Source organism: Paroedura picta, chromosome 5 (assembly GCF_049243985.1).
Source record: "Paroedura picta isolate Pp20150507F chromosome 5, Ppicta_v3.0, whole genome shotgun sequence".
Taxonomy (NCBI): domain Eukaryota; kingdom Metazoa; phylum Chordata; class Lepidosauria; order Squamata; family Gekkonidae; genus Paroedura; species Paroedura picta.
In genome coordinates this window covers 78,860,835-78,886,218 of record NC_135373.1, presented here as the reverse complement: position 1 = coordinate 78,886,218, position 25,384 = coordinate 78,860,835, and the positions used below count along the sequence as shown (strand labels likewise).

General features: G+C 43.3%; 1 protein-coding gene and 1 pseudogene across 1 annotated transcript in view; one reads left to right on the top strand and one right to left on the bottom strand.

Annotated features, from left to right (window-relative positions):
* Window positions 1-24,122, bottom strand: part of SLC16A7 (solute carrier family 16 member 7) — a 122,628-nt gene extending 98,506 nt beyond the window's left edge. Inside the window, exon 1 of the mRNA XM_077338660.1 lies at window positions 23,845-24,122. The gene's annotated coding sequence lies outside the window, so the exon portion shown is untranslated. The remainder of the gene's footprint in view (window positions 1-23,844) is intronic.
* On the top strand, window positions 14,029-14,462 carry LOC143839090 (small nuclear ribonucleoprotein G pseudogene; annotated as a pseudogene).
* Window positions 24,123-25,384: the final 1,262 nt, after the last annotated feature.

Genomic DNA, 25,384 nt, shown 5'->3' with positions numbered 1-25,384 from the left:
ATCTTGTTAAGCCTTTTATTCAAATGAGCTTCCCAGTAAAAGTTTCTTCTTGACATACTAGAAAGTACACAGGACTTAAATACTGTTAATAGAATGAAAAATAAAGAACTAGAGATTTAATTGCTTTGCTAAACGACTGAACTGAATTGCTAAATGAGTAAAATGATGAAAAAGTTATAATGTCTACCTAAAATGATCCACTTGCTTTGCATTTGGGCAAAATCTGAACACAATTGAAATATTGGTCACTTACTGTTACTGGATAGGTAACTGACCACCTACTATATGCTGAAATAATATATCACCAAACATTCCCCTAATTTTTAAAAAAGTTACTGTGTAGATGAGTTTACTTTTGTTTTTTATTTGTTCAGATTTCCTGAAACCTTATACTCAGAATTAAACTTTCTTGTTATTTGTCTCTTGGGCCAATTATGCACAACAGTGGCTGTGCCAGGCCTCCCCCAGTTCCTGCCCCATCACTTCCTGAGTACGCACAGGGGATGAAATCCCCCAGCGCACACAGACCGTTCTGGAGTTTTGTGTGTGCATGCATAACTCTGGAGACGGAAAAGTCTGCTGTACCTCATAGGGGTGGGGGTGGGGGGCATGGGGATCACGGCATGGTACTATCCTACCATCATGGGGTTGTAGACATGCCCTGTTCAGCTTTGCAACACTGCAAAGCCGAACAGGGCATTTTGTGTCCCTGTGTGGACACCATAAGGGTGAGGGAGGAGCCAGGCCTCAAAGGCCTGGCTTTTCCCTTATGCACAAGCCTGCCCCAGCTGGGCCTCCGCTGGCTGCTGTGGCAAAATTGGTAACACGGAAAATTCCGCGTTCCCTTGCCATGGGTTTTCCAGGGGTGCTGTGCCAGGCCAGGGCTGGGATGACGGCAGCGTCATGCATCATCAGGGCTGCCCTGCTGCTGCAATCCCACGGTTTCTGCCCCATGCATAATTGGTCTTAGAAAGACAAGTATTTCTCTCTATATACAGAAAACTTTAAATAGTTTTCAAAATAACATCTATAAAACAGGATAGAATCAATCTGTCTCATTTCAATTTATAACTAGCAAGCATTAGTTAAGAGTGATGGTACAATTTTTTAGCAGTAAGTATCTATTTCTGATCAAAAGTACAGAACTCGTTAAACCGATTTCTCTGTCTTGTATCACAAATGACAGAAGATGACTGATAAGTTGGTTTAGAACTCAACTAAATGGATCTTAGAATAGAAGTGTCCTAAAAGAATATTTGGCAAAACAATCTATCTAGCAAGAACAATAGATTACATCCTCTTGTTTGCCACATATAGGAAGCAAGCTATTGTTCATGCTGGTTCAAAGTTCAACAACTTGTGCTTGCTCTTCCCTATTCTATAAATAATAGATAACATAATCCTACCATGCAGAGAACAACCAACACTACGCTTAAATGTTCTTTTGGACTACCAACTTCCAGACATCATCTTTTGTTGAAAAGATGTATCACCTTTCCTGAGAAATAGAAATAATCTCAGTGACCAAAGAGTTTTTTTTCTAAAGGAACACAGCAGCTTCAATATATAATTCTATTAAATGAGTGCAATGCATATAATTATGCCTGCCAATCTATTAGACTGCCATTCCACCAGGGAATTCAGGTTGGTATACATGAACTGGGGCAGCTAAACTTGGCAAAAAATTAATGACATGGAGAAATAGCCATACAAAGTTATTTTTGAACACATGCTAATCTCTCTCTCTCTCTCTCTCTCTCTCTCTCTCTCTCTCTCTCTCTCTCTCTCTCTCTCTCTCTCTCTCTCTCTCTCTCTCTCTCTCTAAATGTGACTTAAATGTTTTTGCTATTAGCTAGTTTCTTCTCTTTGCCCTCTGAGAATCCATCAGGAGTTGCCAGAATGGTAGAATGTGGAGCCAGGAGAAAGGGTATTGTTTAGTCTCCCATCCATGAGCTTAATGATAAAGCGCCATGACAAAAAAAATTAAAACATGACCTGGACTTTCTTCTACTATCCTTTTAAAGTAAGAGTATAAACTTCAGCTGCTTATAATGGTCACCATCAGTGTGAGGTAAGCACTGCAGCTTCCTAAAGTCTTTACTGCACCAGATGATGCCCCCAGACCATGGGTCCTCAAACTTTTTTAGCCTATGGATACGTTTGGAATTAGAGCCTCTTGTGGCGCAGAGTGGTAAGGCAGCGATATGCTGTCTGAAGCTGTCTGCCCATGAGGTTGGGAGTTCAATCCCAGCAGCCGGCTCAAGGTTGACTCAGCCTTCCATCCTTCCGAGGTCGGTAAAATGAGTACCCAGCTTGCTGGGGGGTAAACGGTAATGACTGGGGAAGGCACTGGCAAACCACCCCGTATTGAGTCTGCCATGAAAACGCTAGAGGGCGTCACCCCAAGGGTCAGACATGACTCGGTGCTTGCACAGGGGATACCTTTACCTTTACCTTACGTTTGGAATTCTGACATAACATTATGGGTGCAACAACAATATAGCAGCCACAGGAGATAAAGCCACCCACCAAATGGTTGCCACAGAAGGTGGGACAAGCACCAAATTGTTGCCACAAGAGGTGGAACCATAAAATGGCTGCCACAAGAGGCAGAGCCAATGACAAAATGTTCAGGAATTGTATTATCCATAACTAATATGAACTCTTCAACATTTTATAAAGTTTACCATCAACCATTAAAGATAATTGTGCTGTAGTGCTGCTGAATTAACTTAAATATCTAAACAGCCAATCAGATCTCCAATGGCCAATCAGAAACCCTTCTGGGCAGCAGCTCCATCTGGCTTTCACCCATTTTCTAAAAAACACTTGGTGGGAACCAAGAAAGTGTTGGTAGATGATAGCAACCTACAGCACCATACTGAAGAACGCTATTTTAGTGCCTCTGTAAACTTTCTTGTACATACAGTGACTTTCTTGTAGGAGAAAAGTCTATTTCCTTGTTTTCTCTCAGCCAAGAGGGTGCAACCTTCAGCAGCATCTCTAGTTTCTCAATAATACACAATTCACAGTTTTACTAGTATTGTTTGTATCACTTTTTCTTCTAACTTTGGAAGTTATGAAAATGTCACTTCTTTCTATCACTGCAGTTGATTGTGCTCATTTCCAGTCTCAGAAATGTAAGAATTAAAAGAAAGGGAAGGCAATAACACAAACACATTCTGAACCAGACATCCTTTGCCCACTCTGAAAATGCCCCCCACTACAAATCATGCTTCCAAGCTGAATTCCAATGTTAGGAAAACTCAACCTCATCCAAGATAGCCCACTGAGGGTAGAATCAAAATAACCCCCACTGTGCCGGCTTACCTTCTGGCCCTGGTGTTCAGCGTGCGTGCACTATGCCGGGGCAGCCCAGCATGCCCCGCCCCCGTGCATACATGGGGAACGGCGGGGCATCCTGGCCTGCCGCAACGGGACGGCAGCAGCACACAGTAGTTGCCACCGTGCATAAGAGGCCAATGACTTGTGCTCATCGTGCTTGCTCATCTCAGTGTTTTTGTATTCCTCCCCCAAGATTTTTATCATTGTGTATTTTTTTTACAAACCCATGCCTTTTAAGTTTTTTAATTCTTGCTATCACAAGAATTCTTGCTAGCACTGCTACATTTATGAAACGTAGATTTATTAAGTTACTATGGTGATCTTACCCTCTCCCTCTCTCATATTTCAACTTCCCCCTTTTGACTTCTTTTTCTTCTTTCTGGCTGACTGCCCTCTTTATCTATACTCTCTTATTTGGTTTTGTTTTACTATGATATTCAGAGTGCCAGCTTGGTGGAGTGGTTAAGTGTGGGAGCCTCTACGCTGAAGAACTGGACTTGATTCCCACTGCTCCATTTGCAGCCAGCTGAGTGATGGTGGGCCAGTCCCAGTTCTCAGAACTCTCTCAGCCTCACCTACTTCATAGGATGTCTGCTGTGGGAAGAGGAAGGGTAAGTGATTAGAAGCTGCTTTGAAAATCTTTCAGGTTGTAAAAAAGTGGGGTGCAAAAAAACATCTCTTCTTCTCAGCCCGTTTCTTGAATATATATTTTTGATGTTGGCCCAGCCCAGAGAACTGAGGGGAGAGATAAAATCACCTTTGTATATTTTTCTTTTGAAATGGCATACCAGAGGCTTTTGAAAGTACAAAATAAACAAAATGTTTTATTTAACTTGGAGGTGGGAAAGGCTGATGGAAACAGGTGTAGGATGTATGAGGTGAATAAATAATAAAACGGAGGTTACTTTGTACATTTGTAGATAATTTGTAGATAATTTGTTGCCAACAAGCAAGTGTTTCTGCTATTCAGTAAAATATGTAAACTTCTGAGAGAGATTCTGTTTTCAGTTTCTGCTTATATATTCAAGCACATATTTCTGAGTTTCACTGACACTAAAAACTTCAGAAGGCAGGAAAAAACAATCAAGCTCCAGTTTCCTTCTTTTTACACAAACCAGGGATCATTCCTTTATTTGAGAACTGTTTCCCTTCTTTGACTGGGCAGGAATCACTTCTCTGCTCTACAAGCTACTTACTTTCTTAACTGGGCAGAGATCACTTCTGTTTATTAAATGATATCTCCATTCTTCTTTTTTTGGTTTGAATGGAGCTCCTCCCTGATCCACTCAGCCTCCTTCTCAGTCCATAATCTGCAGTTCTGTCTCTTATTCAGCTATCAGTCCCAACTGTTCTTCCATAACTGATTATCTCAAAAGAATTGCATTCAAACAGCCTGTCACTCAAAAGTTCTTAGACTCCGTTAGTCATTAAGCTTTGACAGTCCATCACAGTAACCTTATTCATAAAGGATCTGTTTGTATTCCTCTGGTTGGATTGATTCTCTAATGCACACACTATTGGAATCTCCCTTTTATGCAGTTATTAGATTGTATTACATTACTTCTCTTTTCTTTGATTGGCCTAGATTATCTGTAAAATAATACAATTTTAATGTGTGATAGGGATACTAATGTTAAACTGGCAGATGAAAAATTATTTCAGTCCTTATGTCCCTTAAGTAATAGATTTTAACAATTCCACTGCTCACGATCTATGTATCAAGGAGTTGCTAGGGAGTAAAGGAAAGAAATATCATGATTAAGAAATATTGCAACTATCAATTTCATATACCCCTATCAAAAAAGAAAGAGAGCAGACACATTGAACAACACACTTTTTATAAATTAGTTGTCCAGTTCTAAGGCATACAACTGATGATTTATTAGTTTAGATAACAAGAAGCCAAAACTGAGTAATAAGACCTGACAGGGGCATTAGATGGTTTAATAGCAACATCCTTAAGTCTGTTAACTGGGACAAAGGTTAAAGCTTAAAAGGTAGAGAACATTTTACTTACTAGAATTATGTGATTGTAAAATGAATCTCTTCAAGTCATCCAATATAATTATTATTATTGTAAAAAGTACAAGGGTAGGGAAAATATAGAAGGAACTATTTCAAAAATAACACAAAGCTCAGTGGGATTCTCCGCTTATATAACTGAAACATTCCTTAATAGGGTTTTTAAAAAAATGATGAAGGCATCCCCTAGCCCTATTTAAGCTAAACATTTAGCCTTTGCTCCATTTTAAACTAGTGATATTATGGACGTTGTTCCAGGTAATATCCTTGAATATCTTACCATGGTTGCCCATGGCTGAAACAAACACTTCAGATGCCAAGTCATTAGTTGTCATGACACAACGCATCACAGACCTCGGGTCCTTTAGCGCAGGGGTAGTCAAACTGCGGCCCTCCAGATGTCCATGGACTACAATTCCCAGGAGCCCCCTGCCAGCGAACGCTGGCAGGGGGCTCCTGGGAATTGTAGTCCATGGACATCTGGAGGGCCGCAGTTTGACTACCCCTGCTTTAGCATCTTCAAAACATTACAGAACAAAGACTCATGATACCATCAGGGATAGTTTGTATTTCAGAGGAAGGCCAGGTATTTAGAAAATTGTGTAGCACAGGTGTCAGAATCTTCTGGTAAGATCCTCAGTAGAATCTATAACATATACCTACCATGGTAAGCCAGAAAGCCATTTTAACAGACACCTCACAGGGTGTCTGTTGTGGGGAGAGGAAAGGGAAGGCGACTGTAAGCCACTTTGAACCTCCTTCGGGTAGAGAAAAGTAGCATATAAGAACCAACTCTTTCTTCTTCTTCTTCTTCTTCTTCTTCTTCTATTAGCAAGACACCATCAGTTTTCTGATTAAAGTATTTTAGAGTAAGCACTGAGAAACCAGTTGGGACTACTACCTACACACTGAGGCTTAAATTCCTAGATATACACTCACAGACAGTAAGAAATCAAAATTTCTTCTATATATTGAATTTGGCTAGGAATTGACACAGGACCTGTAAAATGCTGTCCCCAATTATGTGCTTTCAAAGAACATTTCTGCACTGAGGACTACCACACTCCCCAGACTATGTCCGTTTTCTGCATTTCACCTTTCTTGCCCTCATTGTCCAGACTACAATCTTCCATTTGTTTTCCACATTGGGATGGGAAGCCATAATGCTCTCATTCGGATTTTCACAATGCCCACCATTTGGACCATTCCCTTTACACTTTGTCATCTTCCTGCTCCCTCCCTTTTTACCCCTTCCATGGGAAAGTTGTACTAGTGCTCAGCTCTTCCATATGCACTGCGTTCTCCCCCTTCCCTTCATTCCACATTCCCTCAATAGGCCCAAAGTGTTTTTTACGGTTATTGCATTACAACACCGGGGTGCTTTAACAAGAAAGTGATTTTTTGTTTTTGTGCCTTGGAGAAGGCAGACATGAAGTTCCCCCAGCTGAGACTGCTGGTGCCTCATGCTATGGATGGTAACCTTCCCTGAGATGGCAAAGGACTCTGATTGCATTGGGGAAGCAAAGCACCCAGGACGCCTAGCTTTCCTACCCCGATCTGAGTCCTGTGCTTCAGCAGGGCAGCTTCCCCACCATGGCAGGAGGCTGAGGATCGGGGTGAGAAAGTGAGGCTGCCTGGGTGCCTCGCTTCCCCAATTTGATCAGAACCCCATGCCACCTCAGGGCAGCTTCCCTGCTGCAGCATGAGGTGCCTGCAGTCTTGGATGGGTCAAGGACAGCCTGGGGAGCCTTGTGCCGGCCTTCTCCAAGATGGAAAAAAACCGACTTTCTTGTTAAAGCACTTTCTTGTAATACCTACCTTGGGCCAATGGAGAGAATGTGGAATGAAGGGGGGAAGAATGCAGGGCACATGGAAGTGCTGAACACTAGGACACCTTTCGCATGGGAGGGGAAGAAGGGAGGGGGGATGGTGATAAGGGTGACAAACACTCAAAATGGTGGGTACCACAAAACCCAATGGAAAGCATGTCTGCATTGGCCAACCCTAACTCATGCCCCGGTAGCTCCCAGTTCAAAAAGTGAGAACTTGATTTCTGATTATTCCTTTGCTTTGGGCCAACTGAAGGGGCAAATCAGGTCTTTGCTGGAAAAGGGGAATTTAAATGTGAAAATAGACTAAAACTCAACCCTATGGAAACTGAAATCTGAGCTAAAACTCTAATGTGGAAATGGTAAAACAGAATCGACTAATGAATGTGATTTACTTAAGCTTGACATGAAGGAATTTTCAAGACATACATGAAAGGCATGTACACGGCTTTTCTGTCCTGCCCATCTCTCTGCCCTGTGTCATCTCTCATATGAAATGTGCAATGAAAGCTTTCCAGTTTAAATCAAGTCTTAAATCAAACTAAAATTTGCAATGATAGCTAAATGGGAAAAAATGGTATTTGTTTACTTCCTATAAATGGAGGCTAGATTGAGAATAAAATGTGGCTCAGAAGCCCAGTTTGTAGGGAGGAAACAAACTCCAGTTTGTCTAGTCATCTATAATTGGACATCACAGCAAATCAAGGCTTCCCAAATCAAGATTTAAGTTGTCTGTAAACAAAAAGGAGAGAAGGGAAAAGGAGGGAGCCCATCAATACACTAAAAAAGCCTTGTTCATGTTAATCAGAAATGACAGATGTTTGTCATGATACCTAAATAAGATCCTCAAATAGCAGGTATTAGCAGAGTTAACAACTGAAAGCATTGGTGGAACAATGTATTTGTAGAACAAAAACTGGAAAAATACTGTCACGAGACACTGTTATGCCACTTCCAGGTTATATTGAGATGTGACATCCTGGCATAACATCATGTTCTAAGAATCACTCCACTCTGTGGTAAAACCAACAAAGATTAGGGGAACATCATGTGGTTAAAAAAAAAGAAGAGTTGGTTCTTATATGTCGCTTTTTTCTACCAGAAGGAAGTCTCAAAGCGGCTTACAATCACCTTTACCTTTCCTCTCTCCACAAGAGACACCCTGTGAGGTAAGTGAGGCTGAAAGAGCCCTGATATTACTACTTGGTCAGAACAGCTTTATCAGTGCTCTGGTGAGCCCAAGGTCATCCAGCTGGCTACATGTGGAGGAATGGGGAATCAAACCTAGCTCTCCAGATTAGAAGTCAGCACCTCAAACCACAACACCAAGCTGGCTTTCCACTGAGATCAGGGAAATACTAGATTATGGCATGATGCCATGACATCTTACATCAAGAAGTGCATTTTCCACCCCATTTTGCTCCTGTTGCTTCATTTAGCAAAGGCAGAAGGCAGAGCAGCTGGGGCAGGAGTTTGGCTGCTATAGTGGGAAAACTTGTAAATGTACTTTGGAGTAAAACACTGTTCTCTACACTCTAGAAAATTTCTGCCAATCAGAGTAGACAAACAGAATTGAATAGCTTTCTAAATCCATAAACTTCAATGGATTGAAAAGGCAACACCCTACATTCAAGAGCATCATTTCTACATGTGCTGTAGATGCTAACCATAATTAGCAATAATTCAGGCACTCCGCTGAAGCATGGATTATACCAAAGAAGTGGAAAAGTGAACAGCCTGCAGCATGACTGACAACTCATGGCTTGGGACAGAAAACATGACATCTGAACCAGACTTCAACCATTGTACTATATCAGTTATGTGTGTGTGTGTGTGTGTGTGCATTCACTGAACTAAACTGACTCAAGGGAATAATAATTGACATATTAAGACAGTTCACTTGAAAAGTCCTATGACAAGTCCTCCTCCTGTTTGCCATTTTTTAAACATAAAAAACTACAATTTGACAGACTCTCCAATGCAAGGTTTTTTTACCAATTCTAATAGGGAAAAATTCTTAAAATATATGATAAACCCATTTCTCTTCTGAAGATGAAAGTTTCTAAGGGTTTCCTTCAAGTCAAGGATGCAGGTAATCCATTCCTTTCCAATAAACATTTAACAGATGAACTATTGCAGTACAAATGTTGTCTGTAATATTATTGTAGAAAAATGAGGGTCCCTTTATTTATCATAGAAATGTCATAGGACCAATTGTAAAATGTAAGAGTCCAGGGAGCAAAACCATATCAACCTCAGTGACAGAGTTCAAGAAGTTCCTTTCTCAGCAGGGTTCAGCTCAACAATTCAGGTCCGCCCTGTTAGCAAAACAAATACAAACAGTTCCTTTGTGGGCTGAATTAGAAAAAAAAACATACAAGGTTAATGAACCTGGGAAGAATAAATGAAACAACTGAAATAATCCAATGAAGCAGTGTGACTAATTGAGAAATCAACAACTGCATGCTCCAGAAAACACAGCACCTTTTTGCATAAGTTTGAAGAATAATCAAAATTTTCACTTGCAAGAAAATCACCCTTCCTATAAGAAGATTATACTGCTCTTGTTCAAAGGTTTGCTGTGATAATCTTGGAGGTAAAGAGAGACCCTTCATCAAAGGAACGCTAGAGATGTAAAATACATGAATAAGTTCACCCTTTCATTTTTTCCCGTTTATTTTGCCCACCTGTCTAGTCTAGTTACATAAAAGGCAGACATCTAGAACATGAGTTCACCTATTGTATATAGCTTTGACATGTATACACTCAGGAGATCACATCTAAAATGTACAGTAATAGGGACAAGTCTTTCATCACTGCTACTACTATCTCCCCCATGCTCATATGCAACACTATCCTGTGAGCACGTTGACAACTATTCCTGCAACTTATCAACAGATAAGATATGAAGTATGGAAATATCCGTTTCCTCTCAGAAATATCTGTTTGGGCCAGTTTCCCATGAAACATTCATAAATGAGAGCGAGTTCTGCTACCACATAGTGATCTCTACTCTGAGTTTCGTCTCTTATACGAAACAGTTGTTCACCTTACTCAACACTGCAAATACTTCAATAAATCTATTTTACAAAAAATTCAATGAAACACCATTTTTATGGCTTAGGGGAAAAGAAAAGTAATTCTCCAACAGTGCTACAACTTCCAGCCTATGAATCAGAAGTAATTCTATCTGAGTACAGTTGGACTTGTGGGATAGATATTTTCTCTTAGGTCACTCAAACAAATCTTTCAGATGCTTGCTCACCTTTGCTCAAAAACACACTGAATTGCCATGCACTGTTCATGCCAGAGCTGTGTGTGTGTACATTAAACAAATGAACATAAAACACATACCAATACATTCCTAAGAGTACCAAGGACTCAAAACCAATGCACATGTTCAGTGTATTTAAGATTGCATTTAACTTTAATTTTCCTTTCAGCAGCTTCTTCACTTTAATTCCACAAGAGTGACCCTACTTTTTGAAGGAGAAAAATCATAAATTTTGTAGTTCATAAATACAATGTTGGCTGTTTCCTTAAACAAATGACATCTAAACTCAATCACAGTTTGTTCCTATTATGGCTATGAAGCTACATACATTAATTTTATAAGATTTTCCTTGGTAATATTCAGTTTAAGTTCCCGTCCCTATCTGTGCTTAATATCCACTTACTTTTTGCACTACGCATTCTTATCCCTTTTTACATTCCCTATTTGCTTCCCCCTTTTTAGAAGTCTCTTTTTTTCCATTAACATACTTATTCATGTGTTCCTTCATTCATTCCAGTTCTCTGAAATGTAACTACTTCTACCATTTCTAAACTGCCAAGAGTCAGCTTAGACAACCTCCTAAGGGGCTGGCACAAGGAACAGAGGAAGGGAAATGAGGACAGGAAATCAGCTAGGAAACAAATGGTGCTGTGTTCCTTTACATGAAGGAGAGTGAAGTTTAGAACTGATAGATGACAGCTAGAATAATAGTTACTATCAGCCTGACCTTTTGTAGGTATAGCCCAAAACTGTTTTATAAGGATAGACAAACATCTTTAAAAATCTCCTCTGAGAAACATAGATTGCACTAAACAGGGACAGTAGAAAAACAAAGAAGGGGAAAGTTTCCTGTCTTCATTAAAAGGCCACATCTATAGGACTAAATGCAGCATCAAATTAATTGACAAATTGTGGCCCTTTATATACGTAGGTCCATTTGTATCTTTCATAAAACTGGCATGGTTTTTCTACAAGGATACACAAAACAAATATTTGTGATGTAAAAATGTACTAATAAATGTAATTGTAGTTAGATGCAGAAAGGTGAAACTATGAAAAAAGCAGGTTTCCATTACTTTTGGCATGATCTAATAGTTGCACCAGCACATAAATCAACAATCACAGTGGGCACTTAGCTTAGCTTCGATTAAAAGTAACTAAACAATGTTAAATAAATGTTTTATTAACCTTAACAATTGCTTCTAGCCAGTTCTTTTCTCTTTATATTTTTGCTACTGTAGTAAAACATGAAAAGTAATCAATAATCAGCAACTCATTTGAGTATTATTTTTCTGTGCAAAGGCTATTATAAATGTGATTGGAAAATCTCCAGCAATATTAAGGTAAATTTGGTTCTGGCAAGTCATGTTTCCAATAGTTCAAATAACATCTAATTTGTTACAAAGGAACAAAAGGGAAACAATTCATTTCTTGCCCACTATGACTCTTGACATCATTTTTCAACAACATGAAAAGACAGTCAGAAATATCTGTTGTGTTTCATTAGTTAAATCAGAATGGTTTGTTCCACTACAGATTTTCAGGGCAGTGACAGATTTTTTCATTTAATTGTACATAAATATTTTAGTTAGAATATTGTAACTTCCATTCTTATGTATATATAGCAATGCATTTCTCTGTTCTCAATATAATTTTTCTTTTCCCAGAAACTCCATTGCAAAGAGTCAGATTTTCAAAGTGGCAAATAAAAGAGCTATTAAACAACTAAATCTTAGCAACAAATCTCTCTACAGTATCTAATACAATTGCATGCAAATATTGTATTTCATGGCTATGCTATATAATATTCAAGCAGCTAAAATACTGCTGACAGCTAGATATTGTATCTTAAGTTGGTGCTCTATCTAGTAAGATTGACAAATGTTTAAGACTTGTAACTTTACTGGTATGCTTGATTGCTGACTGTAATATGCATCAAATAATTCTAGAGATATCTTTTAAGAATATTATTCTGACATTGCATGAAGAGAACTGTCTGAAGCACTTCAGCTTTGCTTGTTTGCAAATCATTTTTGTCTTGAGTGACACAAATACACAATTGCTTCTCATATATATTTAAAAAATGCTTAATTGCTGAAAACACTTTACAAAAATGCCTTACGGAATTTCTCAAGGTGCATTCATTCAGTTTTACATGGTTTCATTTCCCAGTGAGAGATTATATACAACACAGAGTTTCAGTCATCAGGGAGTTAATCATCCACCTGCCCAGGGGTGGGCATGGTCCCAACCACAACTGTGCACCCAATGAGAGAAAATTCCCACCGTCTCTTGTTTGGGCTTAGGGCAGGGGCAGAAGAAGGTGGGCCTCAATGGGAGAGCAGCTGGGGATGCAATGATTCTGGGTCCTCATCCTGGATCCAAAATAAGAATGCCCAAAACCAAATCAAAGTGATATAGCAATTCTTGTTCTCACTTTGACACCTCTTAAGTAAATGAAGTGGTAAATGAAGCAAACATTTTCATGACTTCCCAAGAACAGCTAAAAAGGCAGGTTCTGACTTGTGTGCAGGGCAGAAACAATATTGGGGGGAAATTTTGATTTGGCACTAATTAAAAATAATAAAGTTTATTCCTTTCTTTATTTCTATGTTTTCTGCAAACTGGACCCAAACAAACATGGCTTTCTCTGGCTTATAAACATTTCTGAACAGAAAAAAGCCAAAACATAAAAATATGTGACATCTAATTTGTAGAGAATAGCTTAACAAGCTAGAAATCCAGTAACAGAAACTCTGGGCCTCCATACGACCTTGTATTGAGGTTAACTGTGAAACACTTGGAGATTTCATTGTTTTCTGACTTTGTGCTTGGAGCTAACATTAAAGTAACCCTTAAGCAGGGGCTGAGATCTTGTGCAATTCCTGTTGCTATAAACAAATATACTAGAAATCAATTTTAGAACTACTGTTAAACAGGCATTTATTTCACTATACAGAATGACTCTTTTTGTTCTTATTTTTCTATATCTGTTTTCCATGGTACTTTATAAAGAGACACTAGGTGAACCATTTTCATTAACAAAATGGTCAAGAGCCCACTGATGCCGGAAATCTTATGCGGGTGACTTGATGGCAAAAAAGAAGAGTTTTTCTTTGCAGCAAAAGAAATAGTTTTCCACAGACAACCAGCAGTGAGGACACAAACCACACCACCCTCTAAGCTTTTATCCCAAGGCTGCAATCTGCTGTACATTTACCCAGGAGTGTCACTGAATTCAGTGCTTTACTTTCAATAGGCATGTGTAGTTTCAGGCTATACATAATATATCTCTAGTTCTTGCCACAATCAAGTCTCAAATCAGCAGCTCCTTGAGCACAAAAAGCTCTTATGGACTTCCCACAAATTCAAGCTCTTTTCCATTTACTTTAATGTTAGCATTACTGATACGCATGTAACACCATGGTCAGGCACAGAAAACCACTGAATTCCAGTGCTAGGAATCAGCATCAGGAGAAGTTCTTAGACATCAAGTGTCCGAGCAGCCACAGGCGGGAGAGAAGCGCTGGTGGAAGGTCCCATAGTTGAGGCCACGAGATGAATAAGGAGCACACACTGGAATTGAAGAAGTGAGTCCCTGATTTATGGACAAGAAGCTGTCATTAAAGTTAAATGGCGGCTGACATGTCCAAGGAATATTAAGTGGGTTTGATCCATTTATGAATCTTGTAATAGATGAATGTGTGGAAAAGGCAGCAGGTGGACAGCAGAACAACATTGGATGGTGGTAATTCAAGGAAACAGCATCATCATGTTGGAAGCCTTCAAACGAATCTAAATTAACAGAATACCCCCCAGTGGTAGGAGTACTCCCAGTGGCATTTTTTAAAGAAACTTGTGGATTCTCAAAAAAAAATGTATATCCCTTGTTTGTTTTTTTAATAAATTGTTAAAAGGGGGGGATTAGAATTTCTTGGCCTCTATGCCATCCTGTTGGCCATCCATAGTAACCAAGTGGTCAGTGGATGATCTAGCAGCATGCTTATGAAGCAGGATGCTGGCATAGATGGACTACTGGTATGATCTAGCAGGGCTCTACTTATATTTTTGCTTGTGAGCTAATTATAAGAAAATACAAAAATAGGACGACTGTCTCTATAGCATCAGGCTTACACAAACCAAGTAATTTACCTCAATTTCTAATTGTACCCACTTTTTTAGTGAGTCTATTACAAAAATATCTAATATATGAAGGGGAGATAAAAGTATAGTATTGTAAGGCCTCTTGGGTGCTACAGAAGAGTCAACAAGAAAGAAAGAAAGAAAGAAAGAAAGAAAGAAAGAAAGAAAGAAAGAAAGAAAGAAAGAAAGAAAGAAAGAAAGAAAGAAAGAAAGAAAGAAAGAAAGAGGTTGGTGTAAGCAACTGGTACCCAATACCTACTTCTTGTTGTTGTTGTTAGATGCGAAGTCGTGTCCGACCCATTGCGACCCGATGGACAATGATCCTCCAGGCCTTTCTGTCCTCTACCATTCCTTGGAGTCCATTTAAGCTCGCACCGACTGCTTCAGTGACTCCATCCAGCCACCTCATTCTCTGTCATCCCCTTCTTCTTTTGCCCTCAATCGCTCCCAGCATTAGGCTCTTCTCCAGGGAGTCCTTCCTTCTCGTGAGGTGGCCAAAGTATTTGAGTTTCATCTTCAGGATCTGGCCTTCTAAGGAGCAGGCAGGGCTGATCTCCTCTAGGACTGACTGGTTTGTTCACCTTGCAGTCCAAGGGACTCGCAAGAGTCTTCTCCAGCACCAGAGTTCAAAAGCCTCAATACTTTGACACTCGGCCTTCCTTATGGTCCAACTTTCGCAGCCATACATTGCAACTGGGAAGACCATAACCTTGACTAGACACACTTTTGTGTGATGTCTCTGCTTTTTAGGATGCTGTCTAGATTTGCCATAGCTTTCTTCCCCAGGAGCAATTGTCTTTTAATTTCTTTGCTGCAATCCCATCTGCAGTGATCTTGGAGCCCAGGAAAATAAAATACCTACTTACATGGGCACAAAGTTACCGTTTGCATATCTGCATTAACTCTAAAACAGCCTGGTCAGCTAAATTAGCGGTCCCCAACCTTTCTCATGTCAGGGACCGCCTCCGGGGTGAGGGGAGAGCCGACGGGAGAGCCGTGCGGCAACTGCGCGCATGCGCATTTGCGTCGCCAGGGTGCCAGCGGCTGCGCCTGCCTCTTCCCTTCTTTCTCGCTGTGGGCGGGGGGAGGCAGGCCCGGTACTGTGGCCTTCGCGGCCCAGTTCCAGGCCGTGGACCGGGGGTTGATGAACGAGCTAAATGATAACAATTTGCATATCTCCTTCTCCAAGGAGCTTACCATCTAAAGAGAAATATAATATAAAGAAATGGGGGGAAAAGCCAAAATATGTATTTTGGGGGTAGGTCGATTAATATGAGATTAGGAAAGAGTTACCTTGATTTTTACAAAACAATGACAGTGCTTCAACACAGCCTTGCAAATATATGAACGATTGTTTTAGCCCATGTTTACTACCAGGTTGTCCACATGCTTGTATGTTAGTCACAAAACATATTTGTGTCACATTGATAGTTAATAAAAACAATCTTTCTTCAAAATACAAACTTTCCCACCTGACCATCCAGAAATAATTAACTTGCCATAAGTGGTAACGTAAATCTCTGTTTAAAAATTTGTGATGATATATTTAGTTCTTCCAATCATATAGCTATCTCACTGGATCTAGTTATAACACATACTAGGGACCAAGCCGGTTGCATTCAGGAATACAAAGAGCGCTAGATTGGGGGGGGGGGTGGAAGAACTCTGCAGACGGCCTCCCCCTAGGACCTGGAGAGGCTGCAGACTGGAGGCCGCTGGGAAGGGAACTCACCAGCAGGGGCAACTCTCACGCAGCAGGGATCTGCAGCCTCTGAGTCATGGAGGGAAGTGGAAGGAGGAGGGGGTGATCAGGGGTGGGGGACAGAAGGCGATTGGCGGGCCGCTGAACAGACAGGCTAGCTGGTTGAAGGAGGAGGCACTCGAGGGCGGGACAGCTATCCTGAGTGTTAAGCACTGAGTGACACTTAAGCCATGAGACACATTCTTCCAATAAGACCTTACCAGAAATATGAGGAACAGATAATGCTTAATTGGCAATGCAATGTAGTATAGTAGTTGCTAGAATCAGAGGAGGATCTGGGAGACTCTAATTCAAATCCATATGCTGCCATGAGATCACTGGGTGACCAATCATAGCCTACGAAGAGTGCTTGCACTTGAAATTTCACGCCCTGAATAAATCTTTGTTGGTCTTAAAGGTGCTACTGGACTCTGATTTTATTGTGCTACTTTGCAGGATTGTTTTTAAGATGAAACAGGCAACACATAACCATAGACAATGCTCAGAGGAACTTAGAGAAAGCACAGAATAAAAAGATGATTGACAGAGATTATCCTACTGATGAGAATCAATAATTATAAAAATGCACTTTGCTTGTGGTAAATTATAAGGAGGTAAATTCTCAGAGAACGGGAAGCCTTTTGCAGTATCCGTAGAGACTGGTCTCATTCCACACTGGGGAGGGTGAGATCTCTGTTACATGTGTCATTAAGGAAGGGGTGCTTGCTTAGTTAGGAACCAGACCATAAAATAGATGGTCATGCAACATTGTTTAATGACCATTAAGTATAAGAAGTTAAATAACTCAAAAACTGAAACACAGAGATGTTTCTTAAAAGCAGGAGTCCATTTTCAGGAGATTGGTCAATAGATCAACCCAATCATTTCCCTGAAATAGTTTTGATGTCAAGCTAAGAGTAGACAGGAAGCTAAACGCTCGCCACAAACAGGTGACTGCACAGGAAACACCACGAACAGGTGTGAAAATGTATCTCCTTGTTTCTGTTAAACTCTTGTTCTTTTGTAACTTTTTAAAGGTATTAACCCCTAAAAGCAGACTTGCAGAATGTAAGCCCCTGTCTCTCAGAGAGAGGAGGGGTGAAGAGGAATGCGGTTGCGGAGAATATAAAAAGGGGAAATGCCTGTGTTAACTTCGAGCTGGCTTTGCTGACAGGCTCCCATATTAATACCTTTAATATAATATAGGACAGTGGTTCTCAACCTTTTCTTCACCATGACCCCAACTTCGGCACAAAAGCCCAGTGTTGACCCAGCTGGAGGAGCTGCCAGCTAGCGCTGCAGAGGTGCTTCTGCCGGCTCTCCCAGCCATGGTCATGGATGACCCCCCACAGGAGGTGACTGGAGGGGGGGTGCGGGCCCTGCCCAGGTTAGGGGGCTGCTGCCGCCGCTGCCACCACATCCACATTGCTCACTGTCCTGCTCTGGGCCGGGCTTGGGCACGCATATTGCTCCCTTGGCTCACCGCTTCTCTCCTTTCTCCCTTCTTTTAACCATGGGGGAGGGTCTGTGGCGGCCCTGCTGCAGAGCACATAGGGCTTGCCGGACGGAGTCAGGCAGGATGGGGCAACATTGGACCCGCGGGGGGAGGGGGTCGCTTTCTTGCCAGCCCTTAAAAAGCTGAGCAAAGTGTTTCGGCACATTCTACGGTAGGTGCCGGTGTGACCTTCTGGGCAGGCTGGGCAGCTGCAGAAGGAGCCAGTGGGGCATGGAAACGTGTGTGCACATGCATGCGCACAACAATTGAGGTGGCATGTCAGCAGCCATTGCCATGGCTCCGCTGCCTCCGGCCACGTCCACCAGCCTCCACCTGCCTCTGCTGCTACCACCCACCTCCACACGCCACCGCCCACCACCCACCACCACCACACGCCTCCATACGCTGCTGACTGCAACCGCAGCAGCAAGCAACCTGGCGACCCTGGGGAAGGGGTCTGGTGACCCCAAATGTGGTCCCGACCCCAAGGTTGAGGACCACTTGTATAAGAGAACTTGGTGTGCAACCGTTTGTTTCCAGTTTGATAAGTGGCATTTAGATACTCTGGTTGGAGTGGGGCCCTTTGGAATGGAGACCCCCTGAATAACACTACCAGTACATGCTTGTGTATATCTAGATGCTGTAGGAGTCCTCTAAAAGTTGTTCCTAGCCAAAGTATGGTTTCAGAACTTTAGGAGGCAGTGCTCCATCTCTGGGGGTTTTATTTTTATTTTTTTATCACATATTATCTAATGTGTGTGTGTGTGTGTGTGTGTGTGTGTGTGTGTGTGTGTGTGTATTTATTTATTTATTTATTTATTTATATTCCTATTCTGTAAGCTCTTGGATTTTATCTTTGCTCCATTTTATCAAGCCTTTTGTAGATTCAGTGTTGAAATCTCCTTTTCCTTCCCCGTGGCGTATGGGCATGGTAAGAGTGGCTGTAAAAGATGTTCATTAAAAACTTTGTTCAGAAATAAATATCATTGATTTCACTGGAATCTGATTTAATGTAAATGTTAACAATGCTTAGGGCCTAATGAGCAAAGAACAGTACACAACACATTTCAATACCATGGAACAGCGACTCGGCAATTTAAATGGGGCTTCCTTTAATTAATAGTTAATACTCTATTTTGACCAAATTTACCTTTGTGTTTCAGCTTCTCTTTTCACAGCCAGAAAAAGAACTTACAGAGAACATGTGGACATAAAGCTTTCAAAAATAAGAATTGTCAGCAATTTTATTTTAATGTTTCTCATACTCCTTAAGCAATTTTAGGATTTGATCTTGCTGCAGCCTGTTTTCTTGTGTGCTTATGGTACAACTCATGAATTTTTAAACTGCCAGGGTATGAGCCCACACGTACTTGCATAAGATTGTTCATGGGTGTAGCCTTTGGCTGCAGTCCATAAACCATCTATTCTAGAACAACATTTCACTGGAATTATACATCACTTTTTGTATTATGTGATTTGTTAAATGAGCCATGGACTAGGAAACTGAGCACTGGCACTAGAGAAGGGTTCTAAAAGCCTGAGGTTTGTGACAATGAGAAACCATAATCCTCAAGCTCCATCTAGCAAAAATGATTTCATGTTTATATAAACTCAAATAATAGTATTAAAAGCCTAATAAACTAATATGTTTTGAGTACAGGCAAAACAGAGGAGAAACTTTGGGATCTCATGGCTAAGGGTGTGTCTATAATCTTTCCCAGATGTTGATCATTCTGTAGAAATCAAGACTGTTCTTGCTATTCACAGGTCACTGCATACACAGCTCCTGGCCACATAATTTTAGATACACGTTTTTTATCTCCAGAAAAAAACTGAATAAACATTGAAAGATTCTTAAGACAGCCAGTATGGTGTACTTAGAATGCCAGACTGGGATCAGGGAGACTCCGGTTCATTTCCCATTATGTCATGACAGCTTGCTGAGCAAACGTAGGCCAGTCACACCTATTCATACTAACCTGCCTCATGGGATATTCATGAGACTAAAACAGAGTAGGGGAGTATAATGCTGTTGTCTACTTTGAGTCTCCCCTGGAGAAAAAGAATGGAGCAAATAAATTAACACTAGTCTACTCATTAACATTGGAACACAGAACAGAAGAAGGTGCCAGGTCATCAGTCCATATTATCTAGTACGCTCTGGAAGAAACTCACTATGGTCCCAATTCTGCTTAACAATGAATTCCATTGTTATGTGGAACAGAATATATACACTGATGTAGCATTCCAAAGTAGGCCATTGTACATTCTCATAGCAATCTTTTATCATAAAGTTAAAGGTAAAGGTATCCCCTGTGCAAGCACCGAGTCATGTCTGACCCTTGGGGTGACGCCCTCTAGCATTTTCATGGCAGACTCAATACGGGGTGGTTTGCCAGTGCCTTCCCCAGTCATTACCGTTTACTCCCCAGCAAGCTGGGTACTCATTTTACCGACCTCGGAAGGATGGAAGGCTGAGTCAACCTTGAGCCGGCTGCTGGGATTGAACTCCCAACCTCATGGGCAAAGCTTTCAGGCGGCTGCCTTACCACTCTGCGCCACAAGAGGCTCTATTCTTTTATCATAACCCAGGCTTAAAAAAGGGTCCTTCTTCTTTCCATTCCAGCTGCTGACCTGGAGACAAGACAAAGGAGGCTGGGGGAACTAGAATGAGAGATATAGAAAGGGACACCCCTACATTTGTGTGCTGTCTCCTGACTCCACCAAGGGAGATAGGAACACTGACCGCCCACATTTTGATCACTGACTTGTCCCTAGCAGTTAATTTCCTGTTTCCTGAGTCTTTTCCGTTCTCCATTTCTCAAGCCTGCAATATGATGGATGCAGAGATGCCTCCAACATCTCTCTCCAATCAGATATTTAGAGTAGAATAGGGATCTTCTATTTGCCACTGTGTGTAGAATTAAGTAATAAAAAGTTTCTATATTAGTTAAGTACAACCTTGAAGAATGTGCTTTTCTTTGCTTGTTGTTTTCTGACCTTATGCACTCAGCGCACTGCACTTATCAGCCATACAAGGTACTCTGCTAACTTTCAGGATATTAAGTCTTTACCACAAGTCTACCAATATTTAATATCCTTCAACATTGCCAGTGAAACTACCACTACCAAACTAGAAGCATGGGAACTAAAAGGTATTTCATAGTAGCTTCAGTCCCAATGATGTCATCAGTAGCATAAAAGGACCTGAACTGGAGGATTCAGAACTGGCCTTCCTGTTTTTTCCAAATCCAGTCCTAAACAGACTAAAAAGTTCCACCCATCAGTAGACACGCTAACATGAGCTGTAGCCTCAAATGCAGTATTTACTCGATGAAATCAAAGCAAAGGATTACACTGTAGACCCAAACCAGAAATACCAGGGGCTGGACTTCCACATGCAAAGCATAGTCCCTGCTAGCATGGTTTTCCCATGTGTCAGTTTCTCCACTCTTCTGAATAACAAAACATATTTCAAATGGAAGATTATGCTAGCATGGATATGTTCGTTATAATGCAATAGAAACAGACAATGATCAGCTAATTTGGTGACAAATAGCACTGAAATTCTATTTGTACTGGGGGATAGAGAAAATGGAATTAGGAAAAACTTCACTACATGTTAAACAAACAGCAAAAAAGCCACATTTTCACATGGATACTAGCTCAGGTAGCCTTCATATGATAGATATCTGAATCTGGGCTGTGGAACTAGGGAAATGCACTGTCTGAGCACTTCTTTCTGATTTAAATCCACCCCTCAAGCTGCTACTTGTCCCATACATGCGCAATACATGCACATTTCTGTATTGTGCTTGCATATCCCCCTCCTCCCCAGCAGGATTCATAGTAGTTCAAGAAAGGGGAAAAAATCCAACACAAACATCATACCAATTAAAAACACTTTCCACAGCTTTATGACTCAAATACAGTTTCTCCGAGTGCCATTTTTATAGCAAATTCTAACCATGGATCTTCCAAGACATCTAATTTGGTCTTTAGCTCACTGACTGATCATTTTCCATTCAATCATCTTAGTAATTTAAATGCATGTTTGCTTGTTTAAAACTCCCAGGAAGCTCTCTTAGGCTGTCCCTTGTGCCACAGTGGGGTATCCAGACAACATGGCTTAAGTAGGAGGTGAACTAGACTGCAGATTCAGCGACATGTTCAAAGTGATTGGTGTACATTTGAGGGAAGATTAACTGATTTTATTCCGGTTTCCCGTACCGGGTAAAAAGTTCTCATTTCCTCAGGCCACTCACAATATACACAGCAGAGCCTTTCCAGCAGCGCTGAAAATGGTCTCCCCGATTTGTTTGGACAGCTCCGGAGTGCTGCTGGCGTGCGGCAAGAATGAAAGGGCATGGCCAGGTGGCGTTTCCCGGCGGGCGAGCCAGGAGGGCACGAGAACGGCCCGGCGGGAAGCCAGCACGGCGCGCTTGCCGACCGCGACCCCGGCATCTGAGCCGCGTGCCACGTGGAGGGCTCGGAGCCCCCGGCAAGCACCAACCGGCAGCAGCGGCGAGGCGGCCAAGCCGGCTAACCTCCCCTCCCCACCCCGCGCGGCCGGATCGCGTGGCCGCCTTCATCCTCTTGCCCGTTCTTTCTTCTTTCTTTCCACCGCCTCCGCCCGCTTCCCATTGGCCGGAGCCGGGGTGGGGCCTTGGCAACGCCAGGACGCTTCTCAATCCTTGTGCGGAAAAGGCCGCCTGCTCCGAAGGACCGCCTGAGGCCCGGCTCGGCCCCCAAGACTTCGCAAAGGCCAGCCGCAGAAGGCCGACCCCGGGGGGACTAGGGTGGGACGCGAAACCGGGTGGAACCAGCGCAGCCCTGCCCACCGCGAAAGGCGCAGCTCTTCGGCTCCCGGGAGGAGGAGGAGACAAGGGCCGGGCCCTTGCGATGAGCTGGCGAAGGAGACACACGCGTGATGCTGATGCCGCCGCCTTAGCCACCTCCTCCTCCTCCTCCTCGTCCTGCCGTTGCTGCTGCGGCAACGCAGGCATGCACAAAGGCGCAGACCCGACCGATTGGCTCCGAGGCTCACGCATGCACATGCCCGCCGCCGCTTCCGCACCGGCCCAAACAGAGGCCAGAACCCACATTGAGGAGACTCAAAATGGCTCCGTCGGGCGGGAAGGGGGAGAGGAGGAGGCAAGGAAGAAAGCCTGACGGCGGCATCAGAACCAGACTCCATCCCTTTGGTGGTGGGGCTGGTGCGGGGGGAGGGGCTGCCCTTACTCAGTGGCTGCATGAAGGGATCTAGGGGGGTGCAGAATCTGATTTGCATTGGGGGGGGGGATAAGCACATTTGTGCAGGGGGCCCTACAGCGCATAACAGCGTGACGTTTCGAGGTCATGTGTGCTTGCGAGAGTCGCACTCTGTGCCGTGTTGTCTGTCTATGCGTGGAATTCTAGCTCAGGGCACATCTCTGTAGATCGCGATCAAGGAAGCGCGCGAGGCTCCCAAATGTGCGTGGGGCTGAGGAGGCGGGGAGGCTTTTTGACAAACCGAACCTTACAAATATGCGCATGCTGAGTGTCTGGGATTGCTAACGGTCTCGAACCGCCTGCTTTTCGCTCGCTCGCTTTCTGCCACATAGATATAGATATATATATATACACACACACGCACGTCTCAGCAAAACCCCAGTGTGTGATGGATCCACATTGCGGTAGCCACACTAGCCTTTTGCACCTCATCCACAGCGTTGCGATCCAGCAGCAGCAAAGGTGGCCACGGACAGGTGCTCTTCGCCGTGGCGGGCGCCTGGCGTGGCGGCGGGACGGGCGGGTTACATCATTCCGACACAGCGGCGCGACACACGCTCCAATGGCAGCCGCAGAAGCAGGTAACCTCAAAGCAGACAATGGACGCGGCTCTAAGCTCGGCTTGCAGCCGCGAGGCTCGCGGCTCTCCTAGCACCCTAACCCAGAACGCCCTTCCCAGGCTGCGCCGATATGACAAACACTTGGACGGGCCCGTGTACGTTACCTGGCTTGGGCTGGCTCTTTCTCGCTCTAGCTTAGGCTGGCTGGGCTGGAGCTAATCGTGCCGCCGCTGCCGCCGCCGGTTCCTCTCCCTGTCACTGGCTGAATGGGATTATTTATTTATTTCCCGTGACGTGGCCTGCAGCGGCAGCGAAAGCAGGAGGCGGCACGAGGCAGGCCGAGGGAGGGGAGGGAGGCGGCGGGTGGGCTCGACCTCTGCTCGGCTGCTGCTGGGAGGAATCGGTGTCAAGGGCAGCCGGGAGCGCCGGGAGCATCAGCTGAAGCCGCGCGCGCGGAGGAGGAGGAGGGCGGAGGCGGGGGAGGCGACTGGCGCCGCTCAGCTCAGCTCCCTCCCTCAGCCAGCCAACCAGCCCGCGGCTTTTCCTTCGGCCTGCCTCACAAGGAGAAAGACCACGGCGGAAGCTGGCGGGCAAGGGCGCGCCAAAGGGGAGCGCGGGACGGACGCCCGTGTCCACAACACAAAGGGGCCGGCGGGGTGGGGAGAGACGGGAAGAAACCCGCAGCCACGCCTTCTCGGTCTCTCCGTCCCTGGCAGACCGAATGTGGCTCTTGACGCAACCTTCACGAGGTGTGACGTTATTTGGGTTAGTGTTGCTTTGTGTCCCCCCCCCCCCCGGTGACCTTCACGGGAACAAGCGGGTCTCCTACAGGCGCGTGGTCCTGCGTGTGCGGGAGGTGGCTGAGAAGGCTGGGAAAGAGAGCTAGCTGGGATGTATGTGCGCTTCCCTGGCCTTTTTGCCCCCGAAAAATGCAAGGGGGAGTTGGTTGCACGTAGAAAGAAGTCCTTTTTTAGGGTACTGAAGGACAAAGGCCTGAAGGTAAGGCTTCACTAGACTTCCCTGGCTATGCCCCTGCAGTCTGGACTGAGCCCAAATATATGCAAAGAATTCACATGACCTGCTGTCAGCGTGCACAGGATTACCAGATGCACTTCGTTCCCTTCATCAAATTTACACCCCACCTTTTATCCAAGAAACTCATGTCTCTGTACATGTGCCCCCATCCCATGATGTAAAGTTCAGCTGAAAAATAGCCGTGGACCCAAGGTCATTCTTTCCCCTTCCCTTCGCCTCAATGAATCCAAAGAGATCAAGGTGCCCCTGGAATTTTGCCCTTTCCTGGCAACCATGTAGACTAAAAAGGCAAGACTACTGACTTCAGGATAAACCCCTTTGAATTCATTGAGAGTTGCTTCTGAATAAACATGCTTTGAATTGTGTCTTTAGTGTAGTGGATCTAAGGAGTCTTGTAGTGTAAACCATAAACCATGATCATTGGAAGCTGCTCAGTTAATCATTCTAGAGGTAGCTGTTTGTCCATGGCATTCAGGCAGATGATATGGCTGGAATCAGTTGTACTGACAACTCCAAATTGCATGAGATAGTGTTCATCCCATGTATTCAAAATAGATGATCCAGGGATTATTATCAGGTAGTGCAACAGGAGACCAGTCTAAATGGAACAAGCCAGTGTATAAAATTAACAGATTTAAAATATTTTTTCTTGCTACATTCTGTATTTTA